Source organism: Ambystoma mexicanum, chromosome 12 (assembly GCF_040938575.1).
Source record: "Ambystoma mexicanum isolate Mex_15411 chromosome 12, UKY_AmexF1_1, whole genome shotgun sequence".
NCBI lineage: Eukaryota > Metazoa > Chordata > Amphibia > Caudata > Ambystomatidae > Ambystoma > Ambystoma mexicanum.
Genome location: NC_090936.1, coordinates 328,669,434 through 328,691,262, shown reverse-complemented (window position 1 = coordinate 328,691,262; position 21,829 = coordinate 328,669,434).

Below are 21,829 nucleotides of genomic sequence, written 5' to 3'. Positions count from 1 at the left end.
CCAGTGTTGCGCACGAGCTAAGGCGTTTTCAGGTTATTCCAACCAGGACACGCAGTAAAGTATTGAATATAACGTTAAAAAGGCCATAGTCCTATCAACAGTATGGAAACGAATACTTTATTAACCTTAAATGCTTCGAAATCTGAAACATTGAAGAAGATGTGTGCGGAGAGAGGGGTTTCCTCTCAAGGCACTAAATTGGAAATGATCCAGAGAATCGTGGCGTGGCAAGAAGCACAGCTTGACGCTATAACTTCCGAGGACAGTGCAGAAGGTGGTGGGGCTGCTCTCACTGGCAGAACCGACGGTTCTGCCGCTGCACTGATCCATCACGACCACGAGGACAGGGAGGATGTAATGTCTAACGTTTCCTCTGCCAGTGTTGATGGGGAGGCTATGCTTGAATTCAAGAAGCAAGAGCTGCGGTTTAGGCAGCAGGAGCTTGAATTCAGCATAGCCAAACTGAAAATCGACAAGGCAGAAAAACAAAAAGACAGGGATCACCAGTTGGAACTGGCCAAGCTTCAGTTCGCAAATGGGTCCAAGGGTCCTGGACATGGTTCTGGGGCTTCCTCTCATCCACGGTTTCCAAAAGATCTGCTCAGTGTGTATGAGGAACGAAATGACATTATGGACTGGTTAAATGCGTTTGAGTATGCATGCGAGGTTCAAGAGGTTGATAATGCGGATAAGATTGCATGGTTACTCAGCAGACTGCCCCATTCTGGTTGCAGTGCCATTATGGAAATGTCGAAGGCTGAGCGCGCTGATTTTGCAATGTTGAAGCAGACTCTCATTTTAAAGTTTGGGAAGACTCCGACCCAATATTTGAAAAGGTTTAGAGAGTATAAGAAAAAGGAAGGTGGTACTTGGGTGTCGTATGTAGCTGAGTCCCTGAAAAACTTAACTGGCTGGGTTGAAGGTTATAAGGTTTCTACCTTCGAAGGCATGATCAATCTGGTCATGCTGGAACACATTTTTGCTTCTTCTTCCCCGGAGCTTAAGCAGCATTTGGCCGATTCGAAGGAGATAGATCCTAAGAAGCTGGCCATTGCAGCAGACTTATGGGTGTCACATCGAGTGTCCCATAAGGACAAAACTCATCCTGGTAAGCAGGAGGAAGGGAAAAAGTCCAAAGATGTGGAGGGTGGGGAATTTGCTAAATCTTCTTCCCATAAGGGCCACAAAAAGAAAAATAAGGGTAAGCCATACGAGAACTCACAGGGTAGCGGAGGTTCGCCTCCGAAACAGAACTCTGGTTATAATAAGCCTCCCTACGTAAACAGACCCAATGGGGCTTGTTTTTCTTGTGGAGCAACTGACCATGTGAAGGGGGATCCCCGTTGTAAGGTTAGACCTTTGGGGGTCCACTCCGCTAATCTGGCCTTCTCCTCCTACGAGGAAGAAGAGATTACAGGAGCATCCTTCTCCTCAGACTCATTTCCCAGCGGAATAGAGGCTGAGGTAGTTTTAGTGTCCCTGGGTTCCTGGGAGCCTAAAGTCGCAGAGGCGTATGCTAGGATTCCGGATAATACCAAGCACTACTTTAAAGACAGTGTGCTGATCAATGGAGTGGATACTCCAGCTCTTAGGGATAGTGGGTGCAGTCGAACTGTAGTGGATTCTACCTTGGTAGACTCAGAGGAAGTTGCCAGAGCTACTCTGATGCCCACTAAGTTGGCTGACGGCCCCCTCCGTATGTTTCCCGTGATCCCTGTTAATCTAACTTTAAATGGTACAGCAGTTAGGATTCCAGTGAGCATTCAGAGAAACGTCCCGGGAAAGGTCTTGTTGGGCAATGATCTCAGAGCTCTAGGGCTCGTAGGAGACACTGCCGAAAGACCCTACACACGGTCTCAAGCACGGGCAGCATTGGCCAAGTCCAATACGCCGCCCCAGCCGAAGGGGAAACCCAAGGCGAAAGGAGTCAACAAGTCCCGACGGGGGAAAGAGAATATTCCCCCGAGCTCGCCTACCACTGCGGTGGAGGGAGTTGGTCAATCGCCCGAGCCTGACGAGGAGGTGGCGATGCCTGAAGTGTTCGACCTCAACGACCATCCTGAACTAAAAGACTTGTTAGTTGAAGGAGGTCCTGATAGGGACGACTTCAGTAAGGGCCAACGTGAGTGCCCATCTCTGGAAGGCCTAAGGAGACAGGCCTGCTCCCAGCTTGAGGGTGAACCTCCTGGGAAGCATCGGATTTATTGGGAAGGTGGACTCCTGTACAGTGAGCCCACAGAGTCTACAGAAGGAGACCATAGGAGGTTGGTGGTTCCCCTTGCTGTTAGACCCTTCCTCCTGCAGTTGGCGCATGAAGTTCCCCTTGCTGGTCACCTTGGAATGAAGAGGACCAAGCAAAGGTTATCTATGCACTTCTACTGGCCCAAGATGGGGGTGCAAGTAGAAAGTCACTGCAGGAGTTGTGCCTCCTGCCAGTTGTCTGGTAAGGTTGGCGCGACAATCCAAGCTCCGTTGGTACCGCTCCCAGTTGTGGGGGTACCATTTGAAAGGGTAGGGATCGACATCGTTGGTCCCCTTGACCCGCAAACATCCTCAGGCAATAGGTTTATCCTGGTGCTGGTCGACCATGCAACCAGGTATCCTGAGGCCATCCCATTAAAGACTGTAACTGCCAAGTCAGTTGCAAAAGCTTTACTCGGCATATTTACTAGGGTTGGCTTCCCTAAAGAAGTTGTGTCAGATCGTGGCAGCAACTTTATGTCGAAGTATATGCAGGCTATGTGGAAAGAATGTGGGGTCACCTACAAGTTCTCTTCTGCATATCACCCCCAGACCAATGGTCTGGTGGAACGTTTCAACAGAACGTTAAAGAGCATGATTGGGGCTCTGGAGGAGCCCCAGAGAAGAAAATGGGATCTTCTCTTACCATGCTTGCTGTTTGCCTACCGAGAGGTACCACAGGAGGGTGTTGGCTTCAGCCCCTTCGAACTTCTGTTCGGTCATCCCGTACGGGGACCCTTAGCCATCGTCAAAGAGGGATGGGAGATGCCCACTCCCCCTGTTACTACCAATGTAGTTGACTATGTGCTAGGGCTCAGAAAACGGATGGTACTCCTGATGGGCTTGGCTAGTGAAAAGTTGAAGGCAGGACAAGCGCTGGTGAAACATTGGTACGACCAGAAAGCTTCCTTAATTCACTTTACCCCTGGTCAGCAAGTCCTGATCATGAACCCTATAAGGCCTCGCGCTTTACAGGACAAATGGTCAGGCCCTTACACAGTGGTGGAGCCCCTGGGTGAGGTGAACTATTTAGTGGACCTTGGAAGGCCTGGACAGGCTCCAAAAGTGTTCCACATAAATAGGCTGAAGGCTTTCGTCCCAAGAGTCGAAATCGCAGCACTGCTACTGGCGTCAGACGTTGAGGAAGAGGAGTCAGAACCTCTTCCCGACCTGTTCCAAAGCGGTCCTTCAGATAGCTCCGTTGAGGGTGTCCGAGTGGCCCCTCACCTGACTTCTGATCAGCAGGCTGAGGTGAAAAGTTTGCTTAGGCAGTTTTCCCCCCTGTTTTCACAGTCGCCTGGTTTGACACCTTGGTGCAAACATAACATTGACACAGGAGACAGTGTACCTACCAAAAGTAGGGGATACAGGATGTCGGATAAAGTACGGTCTTATATTAAGACCGAGGTCAACAAAATGTTAGACCTTGGGGTGATTGAACCCTCTAGTAGTCCTTGGTCCAGTCCTGTGGTATTGGTTCCAAAGGCAGGCACCTCTGAATTGAGGTTCTGCGTGGATTACAGGGCTCTGAATGCTGTCACCAAGACAGACGCTCACCCCTTGCCTCGAACTGACGAGCTGGTGGATACCTTGGGTGCCTCCAAGTACCTCAGCACGTTTGACCTGACTGCGGGCTATTGGCAAATAGCTTTAGCAGAACATGCCAAGGAGAAGACAGCATTTTCAACTCCCGACGGGCTTTACCAATTCCGGGTAATGCCGTTCGGATTGAAGAATGCACCTGCCACTTTCCAGAGGCTTGTGAATCATGTGTTGAATGGGTTGGACGAATTCTGTCTTGCATATCTGGACGATATAGCAGTTTTCAGTGCCACCTGGGAAGACCATGTGAAACACCTCGGGATTGTGCTCCAGGCTCTTCAGAAAGCCCACTTGACCATAAAGGCGAGTAAATGCCAGATTGGACAAGGCTCAGTGGTTTACCTTGGGCATGAAGTAGGTGGAGGAAGGATACAGCCTCTCCCCAGTAAAGTACAAGCAGTACAAGACTGGCCTACCCCCACTACACAAACCCAAGTGAGAGCCTTCTTAGGACTCACGGGTTATTACCGCAATTTTATGGCAGACTATGGCACCATAGCTGCTCCGCTGACTGCCCTCACAACTCCGAAGAAACCCAAGAAGGTAACTTGGACTGACGAGTGTGAGAAGGCCTTCAATGGCTTGAAAGACTCCTTGTGCCAGGCCCCTGTGCTCAGGGCCCCTGATTATCAAAGACCTTTTATCGTGCAGACGGATGCCTCTGACACTGGGATAGGAGCTGTACTATCACAAGTAGATGAGAAGGGAAAGGAACACCCTATCGGTTTTATTAGTCGCCAGCTTAAGGACAGAGAGCTCAGATGGTCCACGGTAGAGAAAGAATGTTTCTCTGTTGTGTGGGCCCTAAGGAAGCTGCGGCCCTACCTCTATGGGACCCACTTCACTGTGCAAACTGACCATAAGCCGTTAAAGTGGCTAATGAACATGAAGGGGGAGAATCCAAAGTTGCTTAGGTGGTCCATAAGTCTACAAGGCTTCGACTTCACTATTGAGCATAGGCCAGGTGTCCAACATAGCAATGCTGATGGGTTGTCCAGAATGTTTTACCGACCTGAACAAGAGACTCATCCAGGGGTGGATTAGTTCCCCCTGTCCATAGTCTGGGAGGGGCGAGTGTTAGGAAAGATTTCGTTATTGTAGGGAACTTTCCTTCCATGTGGCAACCCCTAAACTTTTTGCTATTGTTTTCAACCTGTTTTCTTGACTTTGCCAGAGAAGTGCAGCCTTCTGCCGTACTCCTCTGGGCTTTCGCTCCTTTCTTACGGGGAAACTGACATGCCCTTAAGACAGTCAGTACCGGGGAACGCTGTTTCCCGTAGTTTCTTTTATCGTGTCGCCATTTTAGTGCAACACGACACAAGAGGGCACTGTAAGCTAAGTTACAGCTCTCTTGGGTCTCTAGCCTTCTACAGACCCTAGACACTCTTGTAGGATGGTTTTTGGATCGGTGCAAGTCATTCAGGGACTGGGCTGGTGGCAGCGATCATTTGGTTTATTTTGAGCTCCTTTTGCCGTTCTGAGCACCTTTTTGCCGCGAACACAAAAGGGTGGCCCGGCTACCCAAAATGGCCGGACCACGAGGCTCCTTTGTCTCGTCCACTGTCCGTCTTGCTCCCTTTACCTTCCCCCGGGTCAGGCGACCCGGGGCCTTCCTTATTTGGGCATGTAGTTTCCCGCGAAACACGGTTGCTTTCGCGGGCTTCTACATGTCGTTTGAGTGCCCCCAGGATGTGGGCTGGGCTGTCTGGTCCCAATACACATCCTGGGTGCCAGAGAGTCTAGGGTGGTGTGAATGCCTGGGACCACTGTGGTCCGTGATTGGTCCACGTATGGTATGTGTGTTGATGAGCGGATCTCCCATTGGCTCCCCTCCGTTTTGGCGCGAAGGGAACCGTGGATAAGAGGGAGCTGGAAACACCACTACCAGGTCGATCTCCTGAGTTCTTACGAACCCAGGGATACAGGAGCCAAGTATCCTGCGAACACGAGGCTGGACCGAGGAATCGCTGGTGACCCCCTGAAGAACTTCTGCTCCTCATTGCTGTCGTCCGGTGAAGCCCTTTCCACCTAAGATCGAACAAGAAGGCCTGTACTGGCGCTTCGACCTATTGGAATAGCAGGACCAGCTATTCCCGGCACCTTCATCAACTCCTGCCGTAAGCCTTCGGAAGTGTCTCTGGGCCATCCAGTTGACTGACCAGCTTACTAAGGAGTCCTGCTCTGTAATCGCCGACAGGTTGGGTGGTATTCTGAGTCCGGGGCACGCTCACACGCTTCGTTTGCTTAGCAACCCTAAGCTAGAGGTGAACGGTGCTCGTTTGGCTTGAATACACCCGGCCGTTCCGTTGCCCTGCCGTGGCGACAAAACTGTGCAGGATTCTTCGATCGGGACGTCTTTTTACTCTGCACGACGACGAGACGTTCCCTGCTCTTCAGAACCTGCCAGAAGCTGCATCTATCGAGGAGAAGCTCGGGCCTGCTTGCTTCGGGGACCGGTGAGTAGATTAGCTAGGATCTGGTCGCCCTCCTGCAGTGCCCCTTGCTTTTCCCCGCTGTAAATACAGCTCCCCTTGTCCGTACTCGCGCCCTACTTCTGCCTCACAGTGGAGGCTGCGCTAGAGTCGCGGACCGTGTTCTCCTTCATTAGGGCACCCTACAGAGCTGTCCAACGTCCTCCGAAGAGCTTCACCTTCTGCCCTTTGGCACCGGCGTGTGCAGGTACTTTTGAGCGCTAGGCTCCACTCTTCGTAGGGATTGGACTACCATCTAGTTAGGGGCCTCAGAAGGCGGACATATCACACGCATTGGTTCGCACTGCCTGTTTTCCTTCCCCTGCAGGTGGATAACATATTTCGTGCTGCTAATGCTGTGAAACTGTGTATTCTGTATATATATTGGGTGGATAGTGTATGTGTTGGTTTAATATCGTTGTATATTGCTGCTTTTACTGTGGTTATTAGTTTCAAGGCCTTATAATAAATGTGTATCTATTTTTGATATAAACAACTGTTTGGAGTAGTTTGTAAGCGCTCTTGCTTTGTGTGCTCACTGTGGGCTTTCAGTCACCCTCACCCCTCTTGAGACCTAGTCTTGACCGCCGCGATCGCTACCTTGATTGGTCTGGCTTGTCCAGAGGTTACCCTGTTCCAAGTAATTAGGTTGGCCTTCTGAACTTCTGCGCCACCAGGACAGAGTTCAGAAATCCGTCTTAACACTGGATATCACATCTCACGCTATAGATAGGCTCTTAGGTTTGGAAAGGGAAGGAGTTGGATATCACATTTCATGTTAGAGGAAGGATCTCAGGTTTGGTATTAGAAGCATTGAGATATCACATCTCATGCTATAGGAAGGGTCTCAGGATTGGAATGGGAAGTAGTTGGATATCACATCTCATGCTATAGGAAGGGTCTCAGGTTTGGTATAAGCATTGAGATATCACATCTCATGCTATAGGACCGGTCTCAGGATTGGAATGGAAGGAGTTGGATATCACATCTCATGTTATAGGAAGGATCTCAGGTTTGGTATTAGAAGCATTGAGACATCACATCTCATGCTATAGGAAGGGTCTCAGGGTTGGAATGGGAAGGAGTTGGATATCACAACTCATCCAATAGGAAGGGTCTCAGGTTTGGAATGGGAAGGAATTGGATATCACATATCATGTTATAGGAAGGATCTCAGGTTTGGTATTAGAAGCATTGAGATATCACATCTCATGCTATAGGAAGAGTCTCAGGATTGGAATGTGAAGGATTTGGATATCACATCTCATGCTAAAGGAAGGGTCTCAGGTTTGGTAGAAGCATTGAGATATCACGTCTCTGCTATCGGAAGGGTCTTAGGATTGGATTGGGAAGGAGTTGGATATCCCTTCTCATGCTATAGGAAGTGTCTCAGGATTTGAATGGCAAGGAGTTGGATATCACATCTCATGCCATACAAAGGGTCTCAGGTTTGGTATAAGCATTGAGATATCACATCTCTGCTATCGGAAGGGTCTCAGGATTGGAATGGGAAGGAGTTGGATATTCCCATCTCATGTTATAGGAAGGGTCTCAGGTTTGGTATTAGAAGCATTGAGATATCACATCTCATGCTATAGGAAGGGTCTCAGGATTGGAATGGGAAGGACTTGGATATCACATCTCATGCTATAGGGAGGGTCTCAAGTTTGATATTAGAAGCTTTGAGATATCACATCTCATGATATCGGAAGGGTCTCAGGATTGGAATGGGAAGGTGTTGGATATCACATCTCATGATAAAGGAAGGTTCTAAGGTTTGGAAGGGGAAGGATTTGGATATCACATCTCATGTTATATTACGGGTCTCAGGTTTGGTATTAGAAGCATTGAGATATCAAGTCTCAGAGTATAGGAAGGGTCTCAGAATTGGAATGGGAAGGAGTTGGATATCACATCTCAAGCTATAGGAAAGGTCTCAGGATTGGAATGGGAAGGACTTGGATATCACATCTCATGCTATAGAAAGGCTCTCAGGTTTGGAAGGGGAAAGAGTTGGATATCACATTTTATGTTAGAGGTAGGATCTCAGGTTTGGTATTAGAGGCATTGAGATATCACATCTCAGGCTATAGGAAGGATCTCAGGTTTGGTATTAGAAGCATTGAGATATCACATCTCATGCTATCGGAAGGATCTCAGGTTTGGTATTAGAAGCATTGAGATATCACATCTCATGCTATCAGAAGGGTCTCAGGATTGGAATGGGAAGGAGTTGGATATCACATCTCATGCTAAAGGGAGGGTCTCAGGTTTGGAAGGGGAAGGATTTGGATATCACATCTCATGTTATCGGAAGGATCTCACGTTTGGTATTAGAAGTATTGAGATATCATATCTCATGCTATAGGAAGGGTCTCAGGATTGGAATGGGAAGGAGTTGGATATCACATCTCATGCTATGGGAAGGGTCTCAGGTTTGGTATAAGCAGTGAGATATCACATCTCATGCTATAGGAAGTGTCTCAGGATTGGAATGGGAAGGAGTTGGATATCACATCTCTTGTTATAGGAAGGATCTCAGGTTTGGTATAAGCATTGAGATATCACATCTCTGCTATCGGAAGGGTCTCAGGATTGGAATGGGAAGGAGTTGGATATTCCCATCTCATGTTATAGGAAGGGTCTCAGGTTTGGTATTAGAAGCATTGAGATATCACATCTCATGCTATAGGAAGGGTCTCAGGATTGGAATGGGAAGGACTTGGATATTACATCTCATGCTATAGGGAGGGTCTCACGTTTGATATTAGAAGCTTTGAGATATCACATCTCATGATATTGGAAGGGTCTCAGGATTAGAATGGGAAGGAGTTGGATATCACTTCTCATGATAAAGGAAGGGTCTAAGGTTTGGAAGGGGAAGGATTTGGATATCACATCTCATGTTATATTACGGGTCTCACGTTTGGTATTAGAAGCATTGAGATATCAAGTCTCATAGTATAGGAAGGGTCTCAGAATTGGAATGGGAAGGAGTTGGATATCACATCTCAAGCTATAGGAAGTGTCTCAGGATTGGAATGGGAAGGACTTGGATATCACATCTCATGCTATAGGAAGGCTCTCAGGTTTGGAAGGGGAAAGAGTTGGATATCACATTTCATGTTAGAGGTAGGATCTCAGGTTTGGTATTAGAGGCATTGAGATATCACATCTCATGCTATCAGAAGGGTCTCAGGAATGGAATGGGAAGGAGTTGGATATCACATCTCATGCTAAAGGGAGGGTCTCAGGTTTGGAAGGGGAAGGATTTGGATATCACATCTCATGTTATCGGAAGGATCTCACGTTTGGTATTAGAAGTATTGAGATATCAAGTCTCATAGTATAGGAAGGGTCTCAGAATTGGAATGGGAAGGAGTTGGATATCACATCTCAAGCTATAGGAAGTGTCTCAGGATTGGAATGGGAAGGACTTGGATATCACATCTCATGCTATAGGAAGGCTCTCAGGTTTGGAAGGGGAAAGAGTTGGATATCACATTTCATGTTAGAGGTAGGATCTCAGGTTTGGTATTAGAGGCATTGAGATATCACATCTCATGCTATCAGAAGGGTCTCAGGATTGGAATGGGAAGGAGTTGGATATCACATCTCATGCTATAGGGAGGGTCTCAGGATTGGAATGGGAAGGACTTAGATATCACATATCATCCTATAGGGAGGGTCTCAGTTTTGATATTAGAAGCATTGAGATATCACATCTCATGCTATCGGAAGTGTCTCAGGATTGGAATGGGAAGGAGCTGGATATCACATCTCATGATAAAGGAAGGGTCTAAGGTTTGGAAGGGGAAGGATTTGGATATCACATCTCATGTTATAGGACGGGTCTCAGGTTTGGTATTAGAAGCATTGAGATATCAAGTCTCATGGTATAAGAAGGGTCTCAGAATTGGAATGGGAAGGAGTTGGATATCACACCTCAAGCTATAGGAAGGGTCTCAGGATTGGAATGGGAAGGAGTTTGATATCACATCTCATGCCATAGTATGGGTCTCAGGTTTGGTAGAAGCATTGGGATATCACATCTCATGCTATCGGAAGGGTATCAGTATTGGATTTGGAAGAAGTTGGATATCCCATCTCATGCTATAGGAAGGGTCTCAGGTTGGAATGGGAAGGAGTTGGATATCACATTTCATGTTATAGGAAGGGTCTCAGGATTGGAATGGGAAGGACTTGGATATCATATCTCATGCTATAGGACGGGTCTCAGGTTTGTTATTAGAATCATTGAGATATCATATTGCATGCTGTAGGAAGGGTCTAAGGATTGGAATGGGAAGGACCTGGATGTCACATCTCATGCTATAGAACGGCTCTCAGGTTTGGAAAGGGAAGGAGTTGGATATCACATCTCATGCTATAGGAAGGGTCTCAGGTTTGGTATAAGCATTGAGATATCACATCTCATGCTATAGGACCGGTCTCAGGATTGGAATGGAAGGAGTTGGATATCACATCTCATGTTATAGGAAGGATCTCAGGTTTGGTATTAGAAGCATTGAGACATCACATCTCATGCTATAGGAAGGGTCTCAGGGTTGGAATGGGAAGGAGTTGGATATCACAACTCATCCAATAGGAAGGGTCTCAGGTTTGGAATGGGAAGGAATTGGATATCACATCTCATGTTATAGGAAGGATCTCAGGTTTGGTATTAGAAGCATTGAGATATCACATCTCATGCTATAGGAAGAGTCTCAGGATTGGAATGTGAAGGATTTGGATATCACATCTCATGCTAAAGGAAGGGTCTCAGGTTTGGTAGAAGCATTGAGATATCACGTCTCTGCTATCGGAAGGGTCTTAGGATTGGATTGGGAAGGAGTTGGATATCCCTTCTCATGCTATAGGAAGTGTCTCAGGATTTGAATGGCAAGGAGTTGGAGATCACATCTCATGCCATACAAAGGGTCTCAGGTTTGGTATAAGCATTGAGATATCACATCTCTGCTATCGGAAGGGTCTCAGGATTGGAATGGGAAGGAGTTGGATATTCCCATCTCATGTTATAGGAAGGGTCTCAGGTTTGGTATTAGAAGCATTGAGATATCACATCTCATGCTATAGGAAGGGTCTCAGGATTGGAATGGGAAGGACTTGGATATCACATCTCATGCTATAGGGAGGGTCTCAAGTTTGATATTAGAAGCTTTGAGATATCACATCTCATGATATCGGAAGGGTCTCAGGATTGGAATGGGAAGGTGTTGGATATCACATCTCATGATAAAGGAAGGGTCTAAGGTTTGGAAGGGGAAGGATTTGGATATCACATCTCATGTTATATTACGGGTCTCAGGTTTGGTATTAGAAGCATTGAGATATCAAGTCTCAGAGTATAGGAAGGGTCTCAGAATTGGAATGGGAAGGAGTTGGATATCACATCTCAAGCTATAGGAAGGGTCTCAGGATTGGAATGGGAAGGACTTGGATATCACATCTCATGCTATAGAAAGGCTCTCAGGTTTGGAAGGGGAAAGAGTTGGATATCACATTTCATGTTAGAGGTAGGATCTCAGGTTTGGTATTAGAGGCATTGAGATATCACATCTCATGCTATCAGAAGGGTCTCAGGAATGGAATGGGAAGGAGTTGGATATCACATCTCATGCTAAAGGGACGGTCTCAGGTTTGGAAGGGGAAGGATTTGGATATCACATCTCATGTTATAGGAAGGATCTCAGGTTTGGTATTAGAAGCATTGAGATATCACATCTCATGCTATCGGAAGGATCTCAGGTTTGGTATTAGAAGCATTGAGATATCACATCTCATGCTATCAGAAGGGTCTCAGGATTGGAATGGGAAGGAGTTGGATATCACATCTCATGCTAAAGGGAGGGTCTCAGGTTTGGAAGGGGAAGGATTTGGATATCACATCTCATGTTATCGGAAGGATCTCACGTTTGGTATTAGAAGTATTGAGATATCATATCTCATGCTATAGGAAGGGTCTCAGGATTGGAATGGGAAGGAGTTGGATATCACATCTCATGCTATGGGAAGGGTCTCAGGTTTGGTATAAGCAGTGAGATATCACATCTCATGCTATAGGAAGTGTCTCAGGATTGGAATGGGAAGGAGTTGGATATCACATCTCTTGTTATAGGAAGGATCTCAGGTTTGGTATAAGCATTGAGATATCACATCTCTGCTATCGGAAGGGTCTCAGGATTGGAATGGGAAGGAGTTGGATATTCCCATCTCATGTTATAGGAAGGGTCTCAGGTTTGGTATTAGAAGCATTGAGATATCACATCTCATGCTATAGGAAGGGTCTCAGGATTGGAATGGGAAGGACTTGGATATTACATCTCATGCTATAGGGAGGGTCTCACGTTTGATATTAGAAGCTTTGAGATATCACATCTCATGATATTGGAAGGGTCTCAGGATTAGAATGGGAAGGAGTTGGATATCACTTCTCATGATAAAGGAAGGGTCTAAGGTTTGGAAGGGGAAGGATTTGGATATCACATCTCATGTTATATTACGGGTCTCACGTTTGGTATTAGAAGCATTGAGATATCAAGTCTCATAGTATAGGAAGGGTCTCAGAATTGGAATGGGAAGGAGTTGGATATCACATCTCAAGCTATAGGAAGTGTCTCAGGATTGGAATGGGAAGGACTTGGATATCACATCTCATGCTATAGGAAGGCTCTCAGGTTTGGAAGGGGAAAGAGTTGGATATCACATTTCATGTTAGAGGTAGGATCTCAGGTTTGGTATTAGAGGCATTGAGATATCACATCTCATGCTATCAGAAGGGTCTCAGGAATGGAATGGGAAGGAGTTGGATATCACATCTCATGCTAAAGGGAGGGTCTAAGGTTTGGAAGGGGAAGGATTTGGATATCACATCTCATGTTATCAGAAGGATCTCACGTTTGGTATTAGAAGTATTGAGATATCAAGTCTCATAGTATAGGAAGGGTTTCAGAATTGGAATGGGAAGGAGTTGGATATCACATCTCAAGCTATAGGAAGTGTCTCAGGATTGGAATGGGTAGGACTTGGATATCACATCTCATGCTATAGGAAGGCTCTCGGGTTTGGAAGGGGAAAGAGTTGGATATCACATTTCATGTTAGAGGTAGGATCTCAGGTTTGGTATTAGAGGCATTGAGATATCACATCTCATGCTATCAGAAGGGTCTCAGGATTGGAATGGGAAGGAGTTGGATATCACATCTCATGCTATAGGGAGGGTCTCAGGATTGGAATGGGAAGGAGTTGGATATCCCATCTCATGTTATAGGACGGGTCTCAGGTTTGTTATTAGAATCATTGAGATATCATATTGCATGCTGTAGGAAGGGTTGGAATGTGAAGGACTTGGATATCACATCTCATGCTATAGATAGGCTCTTAGGTTTGGAAAGGGAAGGAGTTGGATATCACATTTCATGTTAGAGGAAGGATCTCAGGTTTGGTATTAGAAGCATTGAGATATCACATCTCATGCTATAGGAAGGGTCTCAGGATTGGAATGGGAAGCAGTTGAATATCACATCTCATGCTATAGGAAGGGTCTCAGGTTTGGTATAAGCATTGAGATATCACATCTCATGCTATAGGACGGGTCTCAGGATTGGAATGGAAGGAGTTGGATATCACATCTCATGTTATAGGAAGGATCTCAGGTTTGGTATTAGAAGCATTGAGACATCACATCTCATGCTATAGGAAGGGTCTCAGGGTTGGAATGGGAAGGAGTTGGATATCACATCTCATCCAATAGGAAGGGTCTCAGGTTTGGAATGGGAAGGAATTGGATATCACATCTCATGTTATAGGAAGGATCTCAGGTTTGGTATTAGAAGCATTGAGATATCACATCTCATGCTATAGGAAGGGTCTCAGGATTGGAATGTGAAGGATTTGGATATCACATCTCATGCTAAAGGAAGGGTCTCAGGTTTGGTAGAAGCATTGAGATATCACGTCTCTGTTATCGGAAGGGTCTCAGGATTGGATTGGGAAGGAGTTGGATATCCCTTCTCATGCTATAGGAAGGGTCTCAGGATTTGAATGGCAAGGAGTTGGATATCACATCTCATGCCATAGGAAGGGTCTCAGGTTTGGTATAAGCATTGAGATATCACATCTCTGCTATCGGAAGGGTCTCAGGATTGGATTGGGAAGGAGTTGGATATCCCTTCTCATGCTATAGGAAGTGTCTCAGGTTGGAATGGGAAGGAGTTGGATATCACATCTCATGTTATAGGAAGGGTCTCAGGATTGGAATGGGAAGGATTTGGATATCACATCTCTTGCTATAGGAAGAGTCTCAGGATTGGAATGGGAAGGAGGTGGATATCACATATGCTATAGTTAGTGTCTCAGGTTTGGAACGGGAAGGAGTTGGATATCACATCTCATGTTATAGGAAGGGTCTCAGGTTTGGTATAAGCATTGAGATATCACATCTCTGCTATCGGAAGCGGCTCAGGATTGGAATGGGAAGGAGTTGGATATCCCATCTCATGTTATAGGAAGAGTCTCTGGTTTGGTATTAGAATCATTGAGATATCACATCGCATGCTGTAGGAAGGGTCTAAGGATTGGAATGGGATGGACTTGGATATCACATCTCATGTTATAGGTAGGCTCTCAGGTTTGGTATAAGCATTGAGATATCACATCTCATGCTATAGGAAGGGTCTAAGATTTGGTATAAGCATTGAGATATCACATCTCATGCTAAAGGAAGGGTCTCAGGATTGGAATGGGAAGGAGTTGTATATGACATCTCAGGCCATAGGAAGGTTCTCAGGTTTGGTATAAGCATTGAGATATCACATCTATGCTATCGGAAAGGTCTCAGGATTGGAATGGGAAGGAGTTGGATATCCCATCTCATGTTATAGGAAGGGTCTCAGGTTTGGTATTAGAAGCATAGAGATATCACATCTCATGCTATAGGAAGGGTCTCAGGATTGGAATGGGAAGGACTTGGATGTCACATCTCATGCTATAGGGAGGGTCTCAAGTTTGATATTAGAAGCATTGAGATAACAAATCTCATGATATCGGAAGGATCTCAGGATTGGAATGGGAAGGAGTTGGATATCACATCTCATGATAAAGGAAGGGTCTAAGGTTTGGAAGGGGAAGGATTTGGATATCACATCTCATGTTATAGGACGGGTCTCAGGTTTGGTATTAGAAGCATTGAGATATCAAGTCTCATGGTATAAGAAGGGTCTCAGAATTGGAATGGGAAGGAGTTGGATATCACACCTCAAGCTTTAGGAAGGGTCTCAGGATTGGAATGGGAAGGAGTTTGATATCACATCTCATGCCAGAGTATGGGTCTCAGGTTTGGTAGAAGCATTGGGATATCACATCTCATGCTATCGGAAGGGTATCAGTATTGGATTTGGAAGAAGTTGGATATCCCATCTCATGCTATAGGAAGGGTCTCAGGTTGGAATGGGAAGGAGTTGGATATCACATTTCATGTTATAGGAAGGGTCTCAGGATTGGAATGGGAAGTACTTGGATATCATATCTCATGCTATAGGACGGGTCTCAGGTTTGTTATTAGAATCATTGAGATATCATATTGCATGCTGTAGGAAGGGTCTAAGGATTGGAATGGGAAGGACCTGGATATCACATCTCATGCTATAGATAGGCTCTTAGGTTTGGAAAGGGAAGGAGTTGGATATCACATCTCATGTTATAGGATGGATCTCAGGTTTGGTATTAGAAGTATTGAGATATCACATCTCATGTTATCGGAAGGATCTCAGGTTTGGTATTAGAAGTATTGAGATATCACATCTCATGCTATAGGAAGGGTCTCAGGATTGGAATGGGAAGGAGTTGGATATCACATCTCATGCTAAAGGAAGGGTCTCAGGTTTGGTAGAAGCATTGAGATATCACATCTCATGCTATAGGAAGGGTCTCAGGTTTGGAACGGGAAGGAGTTGGATATCACATCTCATGTTATAGGACGGGTATCAGGTTTGTTATTAGAATCAATGAGATATCATATTGCATGCTGTAGGAAGGGTCTAAGGGTTGGAATGTGAAGGACTTGGATATCACATCTCATGCTATAGATAGGCTCTTAGGTTTGGAAAGGGAAGGAGTTGGATATCACATTTCATGTTAGAGGAAGGATCTCAGGTTTGGTATTAGAAGCATTGAGATATCACATCTCATGCTATAGGAAGGGTCTCAGGATTGGAATGGGAAGGAGTTGGATATCACATCTCATGCTATAGGAAGGGTCTCAGGTTTGGTATAAGCATTGAGATATCACATCTCATGCTATAGGACGGGTCTCAGGATTGGAATGGAAGGAGTTGGATATCACATCTCATGTTATAGGAAGGATCTCAGGTTTGGTATTAGAAGCATTGAGACATCACATCTCATGCTATAGAAAGGGTCTCAGGGTTGGAATGGGAAGGAGTTGGATATCACATCTCATCCAATAGGAAGGGTCTCAGGTTTGGAATGGGAAGGAATTGGACATCACATCTCATGTTATAGGAAGAATCTCAGGTTTGGTATTAGAAGCATTGAGATATCAAATCTCATGCTATAGGAAGGGTCTCAGGATTGGAATGTGAAGGATTTGGATATCACATCTCATGCTAAAGGAAGGGTCTCAGGTTTGGTATTAGAATCATTGAGATATCATATTGCATGCTGTAGGAAGGGTCTAAGGGTTGGAATGTGAAGGACTTGGATATCACATCTCATGCTATAGATAGGCTCTTAGGTTTGGAAAGGGAAGGAGTTGGATATCACATTTCATGTTAGAGGAAGGATCTCAGGTTTGGTATTAGAAGCATTGAGATATCACATCTCATGCTATAGGAAGGGTCTCAGGATTGGAATGGGAAGGAGTTGGATATCACATCTCATGCTATAGGAAGGGTCTCAGGTTTGGTATAAGCATTGAGATATCACATCTCATACTATAGGACGGGTCTCAGGATTGGAATGGAAGGAGTTGGATATCACATCTCATGTTATAGGAAGGATCTCAGGTTTGGTATTAGAAGCATTGAGACATCACATCTCATGCTATAGGAAGGGTCTCAGGGTTGGAATGGGAAGGATTTGGATATCACATCTCATCCAATAGGAAGGGTCTCAGGTTTGGAATGGGAAGGAATTGGATATCACATCTCATGTTATAGGAAGGATCTCAGGTTTGGTATTAGAAGCATTGAGATATCAAATCTCATGCTATAGGAAGGGTCTCAGGATTGGAATGTGAAGGATTTGGATATCACATCTCATGCCATAGGAAGGGTCTCAGGTTTGGTATAAGCATTGAGATATCACATCTCTGCTATCGGAAGGGTCTCAGGATTGGATTGGGAAGGAGTTGGATATCCCTTCTCATGCTATAGGAAGTGTGTCAGGTTGGAATGGGAAGGAGTTGGATATCACATCTCATGTTATAGGAAGGGTCTCAGGATTGGAATGGGAAGGATTTGGATATCACATCTCTTGCTATACGAAGGGTCTCAGGATTGGAATGGGTAGGAGTTGGATATTACTTTCTTGCTATAGGAAGGGTCTCATGTTTGGAATGGGAAGGAGTTGGATATCACATATGCTATAGTTAGTGTCTCAGGTTTGGAACGGGAAGGAGTTGGATATCACATCTCATGTTATAGGAAGGGTCTCAGGTTTGGTATAAGCATTGAGATATCACATCTCTGCTATCGGAAGCGGCTCAGGATTGGAATGGGAAGGAGTTGGATATCCCATCTCATGTTATAGGAAGAGTCTCTGGTTTGGTATTAGAATCATTGAGATATCACATCGCATGCTGTAGGAAGGGTCTAAGGATTGGAATGGGGTGGACTTGGATATCACATCTCATGCTATAGGTAGGCTCTCAGGTTTGGTATAAGCATTGAGATATCACATCTCATGCTATAGGAAGGGTCTCAGGATTGGAATGGGAAGGAATTGGATATCACATCTCATGCTATAGGAAGGGTCTCAGATTTGGTATAAGCATTGAGACATCACATCTCATGGTAAAGGAAGGGTCTCAGGATTGGAATGGGAAGGAGTTGTATATGACATCTCAGGCCATAGGAAGGTTCTCAGGTTTGGTATAAGCATTGAGATATCACATCTCTGCTATCGGAAAGGTCTCGGGATTGGAATGGGAAGGAGTTGGATATCCCATCTCATGTTATAGGAAGGGTCTCAGGTTCGGTATTAGAAGCATAGAGATATCACATCTCATGCTATAGGAAGGGTCTCAGGATTGGAATGGGAAGGACTTGGATGTCACATCTCATGCTATAGGGAGGGTCTCAAGTTTGATATTAGAAGCATTGAGATAACAAATCTCATGATATCGGAAGGGTCTCAGGATTGGAATGGGAAGGAGTTGGATATCACATCTCATGATAAAGGAAGGGTCTAAGGTTTGGAAGGGGAAGGATTTGGTTATCACATCTCATGTTATAGGACGGGTCTCAGGTTTGGTATTAGAAGCATTGAGATATCAAGTCTCATGGTATAAGAAGGGTCTCAGAATTGGAATGGGAAGGAGTTGGATATCACACCTCAAGCTATAGGAAGGGTCTCAGGATTGGAATGGGAAGGAGTTTGATATCACATCTCATGCCATAGTATGGGTCTCAGGTTTGGTAGAAGCATTGGGATATCACATCTCATGCTATCGGAAGGGTATCAGTATTGGATTTGGAAGAAGTTGGATATCCCATCTCATGCTATAGGAAGGGTCTCAGGTTGGAATGGGAAGGAGTTGGATATCACATTTCATGTTATAGGAAGGGTCTCAGGATTGGAATGGGAAGGACTTGGATATCATATCTCATGCTATAGGACGGGTCTCAGGTTTGTTATTAGAATCTTTGAGATATCATATTGCATGCTGTAGGAAGGGTCTAAGGATTGGAATGGGAAGGACCTGGATATCACATCTCATGCTATAGATAGGCTCTTAGGTTTGGAAAGGGAAGGAGTTGGATATCACATCTCATGTTATAGGATGGATCTCAGGTTTGGTATTAGAAGTATTGAGATATCACATCTCATGTTATCGGAAGGATCTCAGGTTTGGTATTAGAAGTATTGAGATATCACATCTCATGCTATAGGAAGGGTCTCAGGATTGGAATGGGAAGGAGTTGGATATCACATCTCATGCTAAAGGAAGGGTCTCAGGTTTGGTAGAAGCATTGAGATATCACATCTCATGCTATAGGAAGGGTCTCAGGATTGGAATGGGAAGGACTTAGATATCACATATCATGCTATAGGGAGGGTCTCAGTTTTGATATTAGAAGCATTGAGATATCACATCTCATGCTATCGGAAGTGTCTCAGGATTGGAATGGGAAGGAGCTGGATATCACATCTCATGCTAAAGGAAGGGTCTCAGGTTGGGAACGGGAAGGAGTTAAATTTCACATCTCATGTTATAGGAAGGGTCTCAGGTTTGGTATAAACATTGAGATATCACATCTCTGCTATCGGAAGTGTCTCAGGATTGGAATGGGAAGGAGTTGGATATCCCATCTCATGTTATAGGACGGGTCTCAGGTTTGTTATTAGAATCATTGAGATATCATATTGCATGCTGTAGGAAGGGTCTAAGGGTTGGAATGTGAAGGACTTGGATATCACATCTCATGCTATAGATAGGCTCTTAGGTTTGGAAAGGGAAGGAGTTGGATATCACATTTCATGTTAGAGGAAGGATCTCAGATTTGGTATTAGAAGCATTGAGATATCACATCTCATGCTATAGGAAGGGTCTCAGGATTGGAATGGGAAGGAGTTGGATATCACATCTCATGCTATAGGAAGGGTCTCAGGTTTGGTATAAGCATTGAGATATCACATCTCATGCTATAGGACGGGTCTCAGGATTGGAATGGAAGGAGTTGGATATCACATCTCATGTTATAGGAAGGATCTCAGGTTTGGTATTAGAAGCATTGAGACATCACATCTCATGCTATAGGAAGGGTCTCAGGGTTGAAATGGGAAGGAGTTGGATATCACATCTCATCCAATAGGAAGGGTCTCAGGTTTGGAATGGGAAGGAATTGGATATCACATCTCATGTTATAGGAAGGATCTCAGGTTTGGTATTAGAAGCATTGAGATATCAAACCTCATGCTATAGGAAGGGTCTCAGGATTGGAATGTGAAGGATTTGGATATCACATCTCATGCTAAAGGAAGGGTCTCAGGTTTGGTAGAAGCATTGAGATATCACGTCTCTGCTATCGGAAGGGTCTCAGGATTGGATTGGGAAGGAGTTGGATATCCCTTTTCATGCTATAGGAAGGGTCTCAGGTTTGGTATAAGCATTGAGATATCACATCTCTGCTATCGGAAGGGTCTCAGGATTGGATTGGGAAGGAGTTGGATATCCCTTCTCATGCTATAGGAAGTGTCTCAGGTTGGAATGGGAAGGAGTTGGATATCACATCTCATGTTATAGGAAGGGTCTCAGGATTGGAATGGGAAGGATTTGGATATCACATCTCTTGCTATAGGAAGGGTCTCAGGATTGGAATGGGTAGGAGTTGGATAATACTTTCTTGCTATAGGAAGGGTCTCATGTTTGGAATGGGAAGGAGTTGGATATCACATATGCTATAGTTAGTGTCTCAGGTTTGGAACGGGAAGGAGTTGGATATCACATCTCATGTTATAGGAAGGGTCTCAGGTTTGGTATAAGCATTGAGATATCACATCTCTGCTATCGGAAGCGGCTCAGGATTGGAATGGGAAGGAGTTGGATATCCCATCTCATGTTATAGGAAGAGTCTCTGGTTTGGTATTAGAATCATTGAGATATCACATCGCATGCTGTAGGAAGGGTCTAAGGATTGGAATGGGATGGACTTGGATATCACATCTCATGCTATAGGTAGGCTCTCAGGTTTGGTATAAGCATTGAGATATCACATCTCATGCTATAGGAAGGGTCTCAGGATTGGAATGGGAAGGAATTTGATATCACATCTCATGCTATAGGAAGGGTCTCAGATTTGGTATAAGCATTGAGATATCACATCTCATGCTAAAGGAAGCGTCTCAGGATTGGAATGGGAAGGAGTTGTATATGACATCTCAGGCCATAGGAAGGTTCTCAGGTTTGGTATAAGCATTGAGATATCACATCTCTGCTATCGGAAAGGTCTCAGGATTGGAATGGGAAGGAGTTGGATATCCCATCTCATGTTATAGGAAGGGTCTCAGGTTTGGTATTAGAAGCATAGAGATATCACATCTCATGCTATAGGAAGGGTCTCAGGATTGGAATGGGAAGGACTTGGATGTCACATCTCATGATAAAGGAAGGGTCTAAGGTTTGGAAGGGGAAGGATTTGGATATCACATCTCATGTTATAGGACGGGTCTCAGGTTTGGTATTAGAAGCATTGAGATATCAAGTCTCATGGTATAAGAAGGGTCTCAGAATTGGAATGGGAAGGAGTTGGATA